This window comes from Macaca thibetana, chromosome 8 (assembly GCF_024542745.1).
Source record: "Macaca thibetana thibetana isolate TM-01 chromosome 8, ASM2454274v1, whole genome shotgun sequence".
NCBI classification, from domain to species: Eukaryota; Metazoa; Chordata; class Mammalia; order Primates; family Cercopithecidae; genus Macaca; species Macaca thibetana.
The window spans coordinates 48446969-48462034 of NC_065585.1; the positions used below are offsets into that span (position 1 = coordinate 48446969).

A 15066-nucleotide genomic window follows, 5' to 3' on the forward strand; every position below is an offset into this window, starting at 1 on the left:
ACACACGCACACTTTTTTATAAGTACTCTAAATCTTAAGCTTCTGTAATTGTATTCCTAATAGTTCCAGCCACAATGCTGAGAACAAAGCAGGAATTCAAAATAAATATTTGTAGACCAGTGTATCACTGGTTGACAAAAAGATGTAAGATTTTCAAGTACAAGGAAAGGAGCTACAGTAAAATACCCTAAGTTTTTTAAATTACAGTTTTTATGTTGGGATCATTGTAGATTCACATTGAGTTATAAGAAAGAATACAGAGAGATTCTATGTAACCTTTCCCCAGTTTCCCCAATGCAGCATCCTACAAAACTACAGTACTTTATCAGAAGCAGGATACTGCCATTGAGACAGTCAAGACATAGAGCATGTCTATCACCACAAGGATCCATTCTGCTGTTCTTTCACACGCATCCCTCTACTCCCACCCCCACCCAAACTCCTTAAATCCTGGCAACCACTAATTTGTTATTCATTTCTATAATTCCATCATTTAAAGAATGTTATATAAATAGAAACGTGTATATAACCATTATGATTTTTTTCTCAGCAGAATTTCCTAAAGATTCTTCCAGGTCATTGCCTATATAAATGGTCTTTTCCTCTTTACTGCTGAGTAGTATTCCATAGTATGGATATATCACAGTTTGTTTAACCATTCATCAATTTAAGGACAACTGGATTCTTTCCATTTTGGCTATAACAAATAAAGCTATTATAAACATTAGTGGAAGGCTTTTATCATTAGATAATGTCTACTGTCTCTGGTAATTTTCTTTCATCTGAAGTCTACTTTACCTGATATTAATATATCTGCTTTCCTTTGATTGATCTTTGCATGACACCATCTATCCTCATTATTTGTGGATTCCATATTTGCTAATTTGCCTACTCACTAAAATGTATTTGTAACCCCAAAATCATACTTGCATTGCTTTTGCAGTCATTTGTGCACAAGGACAGTGCAGCTAAAAAAATAAAAAATAAAAAAATTGAGTCACTCCATATACATGTTCCTAGCCAAGGTCAAACAAGTAAATATTTTGCCTTCTTGTTTTAGCTCTCAGGCTGTAAACAACTGTTCTCACAGTTTATTTAGTGCCACAGTTTTGATATGTTTGTACTTTTTGTTGGCGATTTTACTGTTTAAAATGGCCTCAAGCATAGTACTAAAGGCCTATTGTTCCTAAGCAAATGAAAGCTGTGATGTACCTTACAGAGAAATCATGTGTGTGCGATAAGCGTTCAGATATGAGTTCTAGTGTTCTTGGCAATGTTCAAAGTTAATGAATCAATAATATATACTCAGTAAGGTGTCTAAACAGAACACACAAAATAAAATTATTCATTGGCCAGTGGAGAAAAATGTGGCCAGAGGCTTGCAGGAATCTAGCTCTGTATCTCCCCTAGGAACAGCAGTTTAGTATTTGCTAATTCAGCATTCACAGCAGTTATACAGAACTACCATGATTAACAAGAATCAACTACATATGTTTTTCTCTCCTTTCCAAATTGCCTATATGTTTATATATGAAGTAAGTTTCTTGTACATAGCATAGAGTTGGATCATGTTTTTCAATCAATTCTGGCAATCTGTTTTAAATTGTTACATTTACACCATTAACACTTAATGTAATTGTTGATATATTAGAACTTGTCCACCATTTTATTTCTTATTTTCTATTTTTCTTCTCTGTTTTTTGTTTCTCTAGATTTTTTTTCATCCTATCTTTCTGTGGGTTCCTTGAGCATCTTTTAGAAATTTGCTTTATCTACAGGGTTTTTAGATATATCTCTGTGCATGGCTTTTTTAGTGGTCACTAAGTATTATACAAATGTAACATACATAACATCACAGTCTACTAGACATACATACATAACAGCAAAGTCTACTAATGTCATCATTTTACCATTTTACTATATTTGAAATATAGAGACCTTACCTCCTATTACATCCCATTGCCCTTCTACATTTACAATATAATTTTCTCTATATACATTTATAATCACATTAGACAGTTGATATGGTTTGGCTCTGTGTCCCCACCCAAATCTCTTGTCGAATTGTAATCTCTAAGTGTCAGTGGAGGGGCCTAGTGGGAGGTGACTGGATCATGGGGGTGGATTTCTCCCTTGCTATTCTCGTGACATTAAGTTAGTTCTCACAAGATCTGATGGTTTAAATGTGTGTGGCACTTCCTTCTTCACTCTCTCTCTCCCGCTCTGCCATGATGAAGATGTGCTTGCTTCTTCTTCATCTTCCACCATGATTGTAAGTTTCCTGCAGCCTCCCAGTCTTGCTTCTGTATAGCCCGTGAAACAGAGTCAATTAAACCTCTTTTCTTCATAAATTACCCAGTCTCTGGTAATTCTTCATAGCAGTATGAGAACAAACTAATACAAAAGTGTAATTATTTTCACCTTACCTGTCAAACATAATTAAGAAAACTCAAGAGGAAAGAAAAGCCAATGTTTTTACCAATATATTTGTTTGCCATGTTCTTTCTTTCCTTCCTAATGTTTGTTCCATAGTTTTTTTGTTTGTTTGTTTTGACAGAGTTTTGCTCTTGTTGCCCAGGCTGGAGTGCAATGGCATAATCTCAACTCACCACAATCTCTGCCTCCTGGGTTCAAGCAATTCTCCTGCCTCAGCCTCCCAAGTAGCTGGGACTACAGGCATGCACTACCATGCCCGGCTAACTTTTGTATTTTTAGCAGAGATGGGGTTTCTCCATGTTGGTCAGGCTGGTCTCAAACTCCCGACCTCAGGTGATCCACCCACCTCGGCCTCCCAAAGTGCTGGGATTACAGACGTGAGTCACCGTGCCCAGCCATAGTTTCTTTTTTTATCATTTCATTTCTCTTTAGAGAACTTATTTTAGCCATTCTTTTAGGGTAGGTCTGCTTGAGCATGTTTTCTTTTATCTGAGAATGTCTTGATTTCTCCTTCTTTCCTGCAGAATATGTTTTCTGGATACAAGGTTCTGGGCTGACAGCTATTTTCTTTCAGCACCTAAAAAATATTGTGCCATTCCTCAGAGCTTGCAGTGAGCCAAGATCACGCCACTGCACTCCAGCCTGGGCAACAGAGTTATACTATACGTCTCAAAAAAAAATTTTATATATATATATATATGCGCGCATGTGTGCACGCGCATGTGCACACGTGCGCGCACACACACACATATTGTGCCATTCCTTTCTGGACTTCATAATTTCTGATGAGAAATACACTTTCATTCAAATTGGTTTTTCCTTCCAGGTAAGGTGTTCATTTTCTCTGGCTGAGTTCAAGATTTTGTTCTTTGTCTTTAGTTTTAAGAAGTTTAATTATAATGCCTGTTGGTGGGAACCTCTTTGGGTTCATCCTATTGGAGGTTCACTCAGCTTCATGAATCTACAGGTTTATGTCTTACCAAATTTGGAATGTTTTCAGCTACTATTTCTTTGTGTGCTTTTTTCAACCATGATCTCTTTTTGCTTCCCTTTTGTGACAATGATGACATGAATGTTAGATATTTTCTTATGAAGGTTGAGTATCCCTTATCCAAAAATGTTTGGGACCAGAAATATTTCAGATTTTGGACTGTTTCTGATTTGGGAATATTTTCATTATACTTACTGGTTCAGTATCTCTAACCTGAAAATCCAAAGTCTGAAATGCTCCAATGAGCAGTTCCTAAAAGTTTCGAATGTGGAAGCATTTCAGAGTTCAGATTTTCAGATGAGGGATAATCAACTCATAGTACCACAGCTCCCCAAGGGTCTGATCATTTTATTTTTCAGTGTATTTTTTCTGTGTTTCAAATGGAGCTATTTCTATTGCTCTATCATCCAGTCCACTTATTCTTTTCATCTCTTCCTCATTCTGCTGTTGAGCCCATTCACTGAGATGTTTATTTTGCTTATAGTATTTTTCAGTTATAAAATTTGCATTTGATTCTTCTTTGCATCTTCTATTTCTTTGCTGAGACCTTCTATTTCTTTTCTGGGGCTTTCTACATTATCAGTTGTTTCAAGCATGCTTGTAATTGCTTGTTAAAGCATTTTTATCTGGCTGCTTTAAAATCTGTTTCAGATAATTCTAAAATCTCTGTGATCGTGGTGTTGGCATCTATTACTTGTTTTTTTCATTGAGTTTGAGATTTTCTAGTTCTTCTTATGACAAGTAATTTTCAATTGAAACCCGGACATTTATATTATGTTATGAGACTCCACATCCATTTTAGTTGGCTTTCTCTGACGCTACTGCAGGGGCAATGGAGGGTGGGAGGTGTCACCGCCTCATCAATACCAGATAGAGGGACAAGTCCAGGTTCTCTAGTTGGCCTTCATTGACACTCAAGGAGGGGGAGAGTCTCCTCATACATTCTGAGTGAGAGTGAGAGTTGTAGATCCTCCATGTGGTATCCACTGATGCTGTGGTAAGATGGCCTCATTACTTCTGGAAGATAGTAAAAGTCCACTAGATCTCCTCTGACATCATGCCAGCAGGGCAAAGGAGAGGTGCATTTTTGTCAATTAGGCCACAAGTCCAAGATCCCCGCATGGTCTCTAATGACACCACAAGTGGGGATGTGGTGGGGGTGGCAGGAGGCTCATCACCGGCTGATGGGAAGGAAAGACCTCTACTTGGTCTTCTCTGACCCTACCCTGGCAGGGATGTTCAAATACCTCATCACAGCCTTATAAGAGTAGACATCTAAGATACTCACTCAGTCTTTGATGAATACATAAGGGTGGGGCCACAATTTTTTCTGTGTTTGTTTGGAAGAGAGTGGTTACTTTCTAAAAGTTTTGTCTTGCTAGATTATCCCTTTATGGGTCCTTTGTTAGAGAAAACAGGCTTTTGTTGGAGTTTTTTTTTTTTTTTTTTTTTTTTTGTCTGCACCATTGGCATCTCCAAGTTGTCCACTTGTTCAGCTCTAAGTCTGAGATATACAAAGCAAAAAGAAAAACCCAGAGAACTCAGTAATGTGTCATTCCTCAGGTCCCGAGGTCTCTAGCTGGTTTGCCTTATTCTTTCCACCTTTCAGAGTTTTCTTACATTTGTTTCATATATATACTGTCAAGGGTTTTTAGTTGTACTTAGAAGACAAACAGGAAAAACTACATTTACTCCATCTTCCTAGAAATGGAAACTCTCCAACATGTTAATTTTTAACAACACACTATGTAAAATGCAAAATTTTCACAAAGCAAACATGAGTGTTAATATTTCCTTTCTACATGTTTCATTTTTTCCTGAATATGGTCTCCTCTGTGAATCCTTTTCTGAGCTACCCGAGTCAGAATAAATTACTCCCTTCTTCAAATGTCCACAAGCATATCATTTACTTTTCTGTAATGCTTTATAATACCCAATGATCTCATCCTTGGTCATGTAATAAAGCAAATTGAAGATGAGAGCCATGTCAGATTCATGTTTAGATTCTCAATATCTAAATGTCTGATTGCAGACGTATATTATGGTAACTTGCACAGTGTGGGGCAAACAATGGATATCCAATAAATATTTGTTGACTGAATAAATGAACAAATGAATATTTATTCAGCAGTTACCCATATGTTCTAGAACTCAATAAGGATTTGTCTAACTGAACTAAATTGTTTCAACATCTGTCAGTCCAATCAATCCAAACTTATTTCTTCCCATGAGGAAAAGGGAAGCTCACAAACTATATCCAAAGTGTGATTATTGCAAATTAGTACTTTTCCCCAATTAATAATTAATCATCAGCAACTATTTTTTTATTTATACCCAGAACTGTCCATGCTACAAAAGAAGTAAAAGTCAGGATCCCTGCCCTCAGAAGCATCAAACATACTGTGGAGAATAAAAGATACATAATAATTAAAGGTAAATAATCATTAGTGAAATTGAAGTGTAAGAAAAATAGAGAACATAGGTGATCTGGATAATTAGAAAAGACTTCATATAAAAGACAGGACTTCAGACACACTTTGAAGGATAGCTAATATTTAGTTGGCAGAGAGGAGAGCAAAAAGAAGGGGATTTGGGGGTTGGGAACAATATAGAAAGATACAAAGATAGAAAGAAACATGGCCTAAGTGTGGGGACAGAGAGGTTCATTTAGACAAAGGAGATAAGGCCAGGTGTGGTGGCTCATGCCTGTAATCCCAGCACTTTGGGAAGCCAAGGTGGGAAGATCACAAGGTCAGGAGTTTGAGATCAGCCTGGCCAACATAGTGAAACCCTGTCTCTACTAAAAACACAAAAAAATTAGCCGGACGTGGTGGCACACACCTGTAATCCCAGCTACATGGGAGGCTGAGGCAGGAGCATCACTTGAACCCGGGAGGCGGAGGTTGCAGTGAGCCGAGATCGTGCCACTGCACTTCAGCCCGGGTGACATTGTGAGACTGAAAATTAGAGTTTCAAAATTAGAGAAATCAAAAAATCACCATCATCTGAACTACATTACAATTTATAAGAAGTTTTAAACATGCATTTTCTCATGTAAGCCACCAAATATCTTTAATAAAATGCAGAGGACGAACGTGAAGTGACTTTAATCTAGGTCTTCCGGCACTCACCCATGTAATACGCACACACCATTTACTCTCTGTAATGTTCAAATGGTGGGGGTAGATTTTTTTTTAGGAGAAGTGGGGGTGATGTTTCCCCAGTGAGATAACTCTGGCAATATTTAGAAAGCTAGATCAAAAAAGAGAGACTAGAAAGGCAGCAGTAAGGAAGAAGTAAATCTGGGAGGTATTTCAGAAGAAGATAGATGATTTGATAGAAGGGAAAGGAGGGCAGTCAAAGCTAAAGTTTCTGATGTAGGCATTGAGGAAAACACTGATACCTCATCAAGGGAATCAGAAAACCTAAATGATGCCTAAAACTCCAGTTTGCTTTTTAACACTGAGTTCAGGAACTATATAGGCTTTAGAAAAGCAGGACAGAAGAGGAGCATCATGCCCGGGAGGCTCTTTTACTCACTCCTTCTGCTTCCTAACACATGGTGTACAATGAGAGCTGCTAAAACAAAAATAAAAACCTTTAGCCTCTTCAAAGTCTAGAGACCAAAAGCCATATTTGAAAGGCCACCTGGTCATCTCACCCAAGATGGCTCTAGCCACCTTGTGATATATAAGTAGATATAGTTTTTGATTTACCAGCATACTTTCCCATGTTCTGGCTTTATTTTCTTTAAGATAGTCCTCTCTGATCCCCACACTCTGGTCTAGGTTGACTGTCAATCACAATACCATTCCTCACCCTGTACTCTGCACCTAAACTACAGAGCTGGGATGACTCAAGTAAGGCAAATCAGAATCTTTCCTGACATTGGTATACAGTGTATTAACTATATTCTGTTATTTTCTGTATTCTTAATGTTCTGGCATCCAGGGACTTAATGGACCAGGAGGGACTGTCCCTCACAGCATTAGCTAATTTCTAGTGATAGCAAATAACACCCCTGTAACTGTGCCTTTCATACAGAAACTAGCCAATCCAAAGCCCATCCCACCACCATGACCTCCCTTATCAAATCCTCACACACTAAGTCAATATTCTCCTGCCTTTATAACCACAGGGCTAGATACCAGACGTCCTGCTAAAGAACTCTACACCCCAGAGCCCACGAAAATCATTCAAACTAGCCAAACCTGAGCCTGCTTGCCTGGACTCATCCATTCCTTTCCACAAACCCCAAAATAAAGGCTCTTTTACTCACTCCTTCTGCTTCCTAACTGACCCTGGTGCTTCCCTGTGTGGTCTGCATGGCATTGTGTGCTCCCATATCATAGGAGGTATGAGTAACAAATATATATTCACTGGCAATTTTCTCCTGATCTCCTGGCCTCACTATACCTGAATAAAAATAAAATCTACATTTAAAATATATAGATGTTGGAAATAAAAGTTATTTCCACTGGGATTGCTGAAATGCGAACCTGGAGGTACCCATTTGCCTACCATATACTGAGAGCCTGTCTTTGGAATGAAAATAAGCAAGACAAGCTAATCCAAGAGATAGAGATCATAGGGAAAGAGATGAGCCCATATCATATTTGAACCCTGGAGAACCAGGCATGCCTAAATCCAGATGCACCTATGAACTTACTAATTATGAACGTTACAAATTCTCTCATTTGGTTTAGTCCCATCTTAGTTGCATTACTTTCACTTGAAACTATATGTTCTGATTCAACATCTCCAAATTCATCACCTTCCCCTAAATCTTCCCTAACTCAGGATTTCCCTCTTTCTGTTAATGAAACCATAATTGTCCCTATAATTCAGGCTCGAGAGTGTAAAATCACCTATTCATTCCACACGTATTCAATCAGTCATTAAATCTCATCATTCTATTCTCCTGACATCTCTTTCTTCTGTTCCTACCAATACAATATTTATCACTTCCATTCATGTCTTCCTTATTGCTCTCACTTGGCAATAGCATCATATGTAGCTCATCTCAATTATCTCTTCTCTGAAATCTTTTATCTGCCCTAGCCAAACTACTCCCTTGCTCTGCTTTTTCCTTGCTTTTTCTCCCTTGCTTTTGCCTCTCCCTTTTCTGCCATTCTTTACCCCAGCTCTCCTACAATAATCTTGATTCAGCTCAAGCAAGATATTTTCCAGGATACTTTTCCTGACCTGCCCTTTCTTCTCACAGGTCATGTTGAATGTCCTCTTCTATGGTTTCCTAGGACCCTCTGCTTACCTCCTTCAAAGTACCCCACGGTCTGAGTTTAAATAATCCAGAGCATATCACTAGACTGAAAGATTTTCAAGGGAAGCATTGCTGTCATATGGATGATCTAGCCAGTATATACTGAGAGCTTAAATAATGCTGTTGAGCTGCCCAAGTGAATTGTGTTTCCTTCATTCCTATATCATCATCATTCAGCATGTGTGTGGTACAGCGGCAGCTAGATTCATGCTGCCTGTCCAGTGAAGGGCCTCCCCATCTCCAGTCTGTTTGTACTTCTATCCACACAAATGACCACTTCAGATTAATCTTGGCTCACAACCTTACTTGGTGGTTAATGATTTCAACAGCATTTTCATTAGCACCTTAGGATGCCTTTACCCTTACTCTTCACCTCCTTTCTTATTCCTCAAAGCTAATTTTGAATTTTCTCTGTGTTGGCTCCAGGGTATATAATGCCGTCATCTACATTCCCAAAATCATGCCACTATAAACTAAGGCTGTCTGACCTCAGTCATATCCTCTGCATTGCTGCACAACCCTTATATTTATCTTCAGTTGACACCTATCAAATTCTCCACAGCAGCTGTTATGAAATTTTTCCATTCTCTTTAAGCCTCAAATATCACTCCTACTCCCCCTCATGCTCAGAAAAAGCTCTCCTCTTCTACATAACTGAAGAAACAATAGTATGACCATGACATGCTTTGTCTTTCTTCATCCTCACCTTAAAGTTCTTCTATCCCTTTACCTGTACAGTCATTCTGAGCTCCCGTCCCAGTGAAAAAATTGCCCATCCTCCTTTCCAAAGCCAAATTCTCTGTTTGTACTGTACCAATTATCTAATTTTTCTCTTGTTCCTTTGCTCCTTCTCTTTACCAGATACGAATGCTTAACAACTTTGGACCAAACAAGTATTATTTCATATTTCATATTTCATTATTAGCTAGCATTTCTTGAGCATTTACAATGTGGCAAGTGTTCCTGTATTTTACACAGATCATTTCATTTAATTTTAACAATAACTTTCGATGTTCTTGACATTATATTCCCTATTTTATGGATTAGGAAACTGACACTAGTAAAAATAGAAATTTGCTCAAGGTCATACAGTTTTTTTTAATTTATAAACTCCAACTTTCCAAAGAATAATTTAAACTCTTTTGATTCTTCTCCAATATTGCCTTCCTCGCTTCCTTTATGTTTCTACGGTGTGTATCCGAGTCCTTCACTGCTTTTCCAGTCACAGAGACTTATAATTGAGCATTTCTGTCAACAGAGATGGTGAGACACACACACACAGAGACACACACACACACCATACCCCCCCACACACAATTAATATTTGTTCAATATAAATTTGTTAAGATGTTGAAAAAATGAAGTCAGCCCTTAGAAGTATATAAACACATATCAGCACTGCTCTTTTCTCTTTATCTCAACTGCAATCACTTTTATAATTTTTTAAGCACAAATGGTTTACAACTGTGCAAAAGAAACTAAAGATTTTCTTAAGTTTCAAAAATGCTCAGAGCCTGTGTATTTTCTTTAGTTACCTAATCTAATCCCATGGTCCACAGCTTGGCACAGTCTCCACAGTTCTCAAGAGGGACAAGATTAGGCCCAGAAAGGAAGAGCATACAACACTATCAGCTGAAACTGTTTCCTCATCAGGAGGGCCAAGGCTGACAACAGGTCAGCTGAGGAAACAAACATTTCTTCCATTGACAAGTGTTTAATTGGACATTTGGAGAATCTAATGTCATGTATGCAGATGCAAATGTTTGAGGAGTTGTTTACAGTGTAGTTTGTGCCAGACAGGCTCCATTGCCAAGCCAGCACACAGCCTCCCATTATTCTGCTGGGCTCCACTTCTAAAGATGTTTCAGGGCTCTCTGAGCCTTGTAAATTTCCACATCCAAAGGCTCATCTGTGTTTTCAACGCAGAGTCCTTTTTCCCTTGTGAGTAGACATCAGTCCTTCCCCTGCCAATCTCTGTTATTGCCTGTCCTGGTTCAGAAATGGGTTTGGAAAAATGACTTGAAAGGTGATAATCCATTCTCTAGAAAGTTTAACATTGAGATTTTGTTTTGTTTGAGACAGGGCTTTGCTCTGTAGCCCAGGTTGGAGTGCTGGTGCAATCTTGGCTCACTGCAGCCTCACCTCACCCTTACAGGGCTCAGGTGATCCTACCACCTCAGCCTCTCAAGTAGCTGGGACTACAGGAGTGCCACACCACACCCAACTAATTCTTGTATTTTTTGTACAGTCGAGGTTTTGCCTTGTTGCCCAGGTTAGTGTTGAACTCCCAGGCTCAAGCGATCTGCCTGCCTCTCAAAGTGCTGGGATTATAGGCATGAGCCACCACACCTGGCCAAGCATTGAAGTTTTAATATTTTTTGAAAAACTAACAAAAAGGAAATGCCAGACCCCAGCTCCTTACCCCAAAATTGGGTCTTAACTGATTTAATTATTTTGCGGATTGTTTCTGTTATTCATTGACCCAGGAAAATAAAGCTTAGTGGCTCAGCTAATAGACAAGTCCACCTAATTATGCCAGCTTTAAGGATGCAGTTCTTCATTAGGAAGATAAACAAGGATATACTACAAATAAACATTGAGGAATCCATTTATCTTCAAGAACTGGACCATTAATACTCTGCCCTGAAAAATGCAATGTAGAAGAAGATGCAATTACCAAAAGTTGTTATAATGCCTTCACTTTGCCCCCCTCCTATTATCACATATCTTCATCAAGAGAAATTTTTAAATATTAAAAGTTCCAAATTGAAAATACACATTAAAAATACTGTTTATGTGTAATGTTAAGGATATTTAATTCAAGAAAAGAATACTGAACAAAAATTCTGCCACTCTTGCAAAAGATATATCATTTAATGAGGACTATTATCCAAAATATACAAAGAACTCTTAAAAACTCAGCAACAAGAAAGCAAACAACCCAATTACAAAATGACTCAAAAACCTTAACAGACACCTCACCAAAGAAGATACAAAGTGGAAAATAAATATGTGAAAAAATACTTCACATCATATGTAAACAGGGAAATGGAAAAGAAAACAAGATACCACTACAGACCTAGTAGAATGGCCAAAAACCATAACATTGACAACACCAAATGCTGGTGAGGATGTGGAGCAACAGGAATGCTCACTCATTGCTGTTGAGAATGTAAAATGGTGGACCCACTCTGGAAAATAGTTTAACAGTTTCTTAAAAAACTAAACATACTCTTAACATATAATCCAGCAATGGTGTTCTTTAATATTTTCCCAAAAGAGTTGAAAACATGTCAACACAAATACCTGCACATTGATGTAAAGAGCAGCTTTATTCATAATTGCCAAAATTTGGAAGCAACCAAGATGACCTTTAGTAGATGAATGGATAAATAAACTGTAGTACATCCAGACAATGGAATATTATTCAGAGCTAAAAAAAAGAAATGTGCTATCAAGTCATAAAGAGACAGGGAGGAGATGTAAATGTATATTACTCAGTGAAAGAAGCGAATCTGAAAAGACTACATACTGTATGATTCCAACTATATGACATCTTGGAAAGGGCAAAACTATGAACACAGTGAAAAGATCAGTAGTTGCCAAAAGTGAGGGGAAGGGAGGGATGAACAAGTAGGGTACAGCAGATTTTTAGGGCAATCCAAACCCATAGAAAGCACACCACTAAGAGTGAACGCTAATATAAACCATGGGCTTTGGGAGATTATGATATGTCTGTATGGGTTAATCAATTGCAACGAATGTACCACTCTGGTGGGGAATGTACATGTGAGGGGAAGGTAGTACATGGGATATTTATTTACCTTCCTCTCAATTTTGCTATAAATCTAAAACTGCTTTTCGAAAAAAGTAAAGTATTTTTCTTTAAAAAAAGGCTGCCACTTGTTTTGCATTTGATATGTTCATTTTTTGCCCAATGGTCTCCATTGTACAAAAAGTCACACTAAAAATATTAGCATTTATTAACTAGTTCATTTTTCACACTGCAAAGATGGATTAATTATCTACTATGTTCAGAACAACTTCCATTGTTTCATATATACAGAAATAAAGAATATGTCCTCTTTGGTCTCAGAAAGCTAGTGAAAGAAGAAGGCAAATGACTATAATATAAAACAAACTAAATTCTTCAGTACTTATATAAACTAAAATAAAATCACAATAAAGTATTGCAGGATTATCTCTGGAGAGAATGAGAAAAAGATAACAGAAAAGATGATATTCCAGCTTAGCCTAGAAGGCTAAATTAATTTTCATAGATGTATGGTAGGAAGAGAATTTCCAGTTAAAAAACAAATATGAGCAAAGGTATGAACATTTATAGTATGTTCACCAATAATGTTAAAGAGTCTAGGAAACCTGGGAAAGCACTAGGGAGAAATGTAAACATACACACACACACACACACCCCACACACACACCCCAAATGTATTTTCAGCCCCATTTCAGACCTACTGATTCAGAACCTACAAGAAGTTGGGTGAGACCCCAAAATCAGTATTTTCTAAATCTTCGTAGGTGATTCATTATACATTCACAAGTACAGAATACATAGAGGGATACAGTCGGTGTTATGGGCTAAATTGTGTTCCCCAAAATTCATACGTTAAAGCCCTAACTCCCAGGACTTTAGAATGTGACTATTTGAAAATGGGGCTTTGAAAGAGGTGTTAAGGTAATGAGACCATCAGGGTGGGCCCTAAAACAATCTGACTGGTGTCCATATAAGAAGAGGAAACTGGAATACACAGAGAGATACCAGGGGTGTGCATGCACAGAGAGAAGACTATGTAAATACCTCGAGAAAAGATGGCCACATGCAAGCCAAAAAGAGAGGCCTCAGAAGAAACCAAACATGCAGACACTTTGATCTTGGACTTCCAGCCTCTACAACCATGAGAAAATTCATTTCTGTTGTTTCACCTACCCAGTCTGCAGGACTTTGTTATGGTAGCACTAGCAAATACAGTAGTAACATGATCCAACCTATGATCCAACTCTGAGGCAGTATAGATGATAAAGTGGTTTAAAATATTCTGCTTGGCCGAGTCAAGGGTTAGGACTAGCGCAATGACAGCAAGGATGTGGGCAAAATGCATAGGTAGACACAACAGCCCTTGGTGACTTATTAATTCTGAAGAAAAGGATTCAGGAAAGTTGGAGAATTAAGGGTAATCTCCCCGATTATGAGCCTGTTTTGTACCCTGTATTTCATACACATCAAATTACCTACTATCCCTTAGATTGAGAAGCCACTAACCTAAATAGAAAATACAGAAAAAGCATGTTTGGAAATGAAATCAATGAAGTGGAAACCAGATAATGGAAATCAGAAAGAAGTCACGTGTAGAGAGGAAGATCTTATGTGTATAGAAAGATTATTAAAGCCATAGGGTAAAGAGCACTGCCCACACTTCCAATTTCAGTACCAACATGTAAAGAACTTGGAAGTCAGCACTCATGTCCTTATAATAATGAAACAAAACAGAGTAAAAACCAGTGACTTTCCTTGGACCCCCTCCCCCAACAGAACTGAACTTGCAGGGCAAACTACCACCCTAAAATCTGGAGAGACAGGCAAATCCAGAGAGTCACAGCCAAGATCTACTTACCTGGAACAGAAGCTGCTGGAACCATAAAATGGTAGGAACTCTGAAATGGGAATTTTGACAAATTACTGGAGGCTGAGTATAGACTAAAATGAGAGTGAAAAACACCTAGGGCCATAGTCTTGGTAGGGAAGATACCCACAAATTTGGGTAATTACAAGACAACTACCACAAAAGAACAAAGACAGAAGGGAAACTGAAGTACCAATGGATAGTAATAGTGGCTAATACTAACTGAGCATTTACCATGTGGCAGGTCTGTCCTAAAGGTTTCCATTTCCTAACCCTTACAACAAACCCATATGGCAGTGCATTTGTTTTCTATTTCTGCTATAACAAAATACCACAACTTTGGTATCAGAATACAAATTTATTATTTTGCAGTTTTGTAGGTCGGAAGTCTGACACTGTATGCATCATGTAAAAGCAAGGTATTGGCAGGGCTGCATCCCTTTCTGGAAGCTCTAGGAAATAATCTATTCCCTTGCTTTCCTCAGTTTCTAGTGGCCACCCACATTCCTTGGCTCATGGCCCCCTTCCTCCATCTTCAAAGCCAGTGGCACTGTCTCTCTTTGAACATTCTTCCACAATCACATCTTCCAAACTCTCTGACTTCCTCTTCTGCTTCACGCTTCCACTTTTAAAGACCCTTGTGATTACATTGGGCCCACCAGGATAATCCAGCACAATTTCCTATTTTAAGGCCAGATGATTAATAATGTTAATTC

The 15066-nt window shown here is 38.2% G+C and overlaps 2 protein-coding genes across 33 annotated transcripts in view; one reads left to right on the plus strand and one right to left on the minus strand.

Moving 5' to 3' along the window:
- Positions 1 to 15066, plus strand: part of LOC126960839 (cytochrome b-c1 complex subunit 7) — a 1171628-nt gene that overhangs the window by 728476 nt on the left and 428086 nt on the right. The window contains exon 1 of one of the 30 annotated variants that reach the window (XM_050800590.1): positions 6607 to 6610. The exons of the other annotated variants lie outside the window; for them this stretch is intronic. The gene's annotated coding sequence lies outside the window, so the exon portion shown is untranslated. Of the gene's footprint in view, positions 1 to 6606; positions 6611 to 15066 lie in introns of those variants that run through there. 30 annotated transcript variants of the gene reach the window in all.
- CPQ (carboxypeptidase Q) overlaps positions 1 to 15066 on the minus strand; it is a 498229-nt gene that overhangs the window by 469893 nt on the left and 13270 nt on the right. The window lies entirely within an intron of this gene.